This window comes from Austrofundulus limnaeus, unplaced genomic scaffold, assembly GCF_001266775.1.
Source record: "Austrofundulus limnaeus strain Quisiro unplaced genomic scaffold, Austrofundulus_limnaeus-1.0 Scaffold157, whole genome shotgun sequence".
NCBI classification, from domain to species: Eukaryota; Metazoa; Chordata; class Actinopteri; order Cyprinodontiformes; family Rivulidae; genus Austrofundulus; species Austrofundulus limnaeus.
Window position 1 is genome coordinate 445844 of NW_013952559.1, and position 2831 is coordinate 448674.

Sequence of the window (2831 nt, forward strand, 5' to 3'; positions counted from 1 at the left end):
AATCACTCGTACGCACAACTTAAGAACAAATTAGTGCGTACGAACAGTTCTTGCATGAGGCCCATTGTCTTGTGTTTTCTTGGTGTATATTTCACATACAGTATCTTCTAATCTCTCTTTCAACCTTTCCCATTATATTTCTCCTTTTTCTTCTCTTTCTTTTTCTTATTCTCTAGATTTACTTCTCTAAAAAAAGTCACTGATGATGAAGAAACTAATATTAAGTTCTGTTTTCTATTGAAGTGGCTTAAGAAGAAGAAGAAGAATCTGTAATACTGTAAATGACTGTGATGTTTTTAAAATGTAAAGAAAAACTGAGCAGACAAGCTTTGGTGTTTCTAATATAAAGATAAGTTAAAGTTATTTTCTGAATAATAAAAAACAAGAACAGACATTTTTCATCCCAAACATGTTAACTCAGATAAACTTCTGCGGTAACGTTGCTGCCTCTTTTTCAGACACAGAAACCACTGTCATGTGTGAGCATAAACAGTTCCTGTTTTTCAGTCTTGTGGACTTTTAAACTGTCTGTGTTCATCGTTACAGAATGAGTCCCTATAAACTTTGATGGAACCAGGAATGACTGCAACAAAAATACATATGAGCAGAGAGAAATCAGGCAAGTTTTAAAACACTAAGAGTGATCTTCTCAGTATCGGTTTGCATTAGAGCTGGGTGAAAACAATAATGATACATATCACAATAAACACATGATCAACATCAGTAGAAAATATGTCACATAGAAAATTTATAATTTCACTAAAATCTGATACAGAACTGCAGGGCACTCTGGAATAACCTCTGGTATGAGAGGGTTTTTTGAGTGGATATATTTCGGCAAACTTTACTTTCTGAATTGTTGTCCAAATGCAGCCTGCAGTACAATAATTGCACATTGGCAATGTTCACAATTGATATGTTTTTTCTTTAACTCTTTAAGAGAAGGAAAATGAGAGGGCTTACCTCTTTGTACCTCCCAAACACAGGCATCTCCGTGCTCACAGCTGGGTGCAGCGGGGGCTGGGATGCATGTTGTAGCTGATAAATTATCAAAACTGTTTTTTTAAATTCAATGTTAAAGCCTCACATCAAACTTAAACCTTAAAATAACTGTGTAATAAAAAAGTTCATAAAACTAATAAAAACACTCTTCTTCTTTTGTCAATGCAAGAAAAAGCAACTCATGCCTCTCCGGAGCTCGATGCRACACTGGGTTTTATTCATGGAAAGAAGTGTGGTGTGATCATAAAATAAGACTTTTATAAAAACAAAAATTTACAAAAAAACCCCCAAAACTAACAATTGAATAAGTATAAATTGAATTTAAAATTGTGTTTCTTGGGGCAATATGTATGTCCTACTTTACTGCTTAAGTTCTTCATATGTTTGCAGAAATCTGCCCCGATTTTGTTTGATGTGATTMAGATGTTAGATGTGATGCTGCTGTCATAGTTTGTAACATTTAACTGGTTTGACAACATTTTAAAAAATGACCACAGAAGGTGAATGTTTTATTTTAATATTTTCTTTGCTAAAGCACTGCTCAGGGAGTGAAACAGACTAAAATAATGAACCATGTTGAATATAGAAAAATGTAGAATAAACAAACTGAAAACACAATATTTTCAGACAAGTACAATGTTGAAGTAAAACTCAGAAAAAATGAACTAAAAGGTAACATTTAATATCAGCTAAACTGAACCAGTCAATACTGATTGTGAAAATATGAGAAGGACAGAAAAACAATTTCCTGAGATGGCATCAGTTATTCACATTTATTTCAGTCTGAGCAGAAACACAAAGTCTGTACAGAAACATTCAGGAAGTGGTTTTAGTTTTATTATAGAAAACATTTTAATTTAGATTTCCCATCTGAAGACACACAAAAGCATTTGATGTTGCAAACACTTCTTGATTTCAACTTTGTGCACTTTTAAAATGTCTGTGTTTACCGTTACAGAATGAGCTAAGCTCTGCTGGAAACAGGAATAACTGCACCAAAAATAAATGCGAGCAGAGAGAAACCAGACACCTTAAGCACACAGAGTGATCTTCTCAGTATCGCTTTGATCAAACATTATCTCATGTGGTTAAAAAACTGTGAACAGGAGTTTCACACATACACACACAAAAAAAAGAATCACAATTTATATTTTGTGTCATCCCGCATAAAGTTATGTTGTGAATTAGATTTTTTTAAACCAATCTGCAGGAATTGTATCAAAGTCACCCTTATGAGCTATAAATAGTTTACTATTAACTCTGCCTGTAACAAAGTACAGTGTAGTATTAATACATTTGTTTGAGTAAAGATGTTAATCCTCAGTTGGGAAGCAGTCAGTGTTTGGGTCACATGATCACATGTTGGGCCAAGGCTATATTTAAGCACACATAAACAAAGTGAACAAAGTGAGKTTTGTTTGTTGTTTCATCATCGGCCTCCTTTGTGTTTACATATCAACATGAACTAAAGTTCTASTGATAAAGAGGTCTTTATACTTGTACTACAGTAGATGTTAAACTGTTAGGAAATATTTTAACTGTGAAGTATATAACAGTTACCTGACATAATTAAAATACGCTTTATAAAACCAAAACAGACATAAATGTTTAAATGATGGGATCATCAGTGGTAGAAAACACATTTTAAACACTTTCAGGCAGTTTYGCTGCACTTTAAAGTACGTGTCAGGATTCTTTTTCTATTTTTCACTCAGTCTTTGAGGGTTTTATGTGGTCAAATGGAGATTTGAAATATAAATATGTTTAATCAAAAATTAGATCCAATCTGACATCTTCTGTTTCAAATATCTATCTTCATGCCATTATAC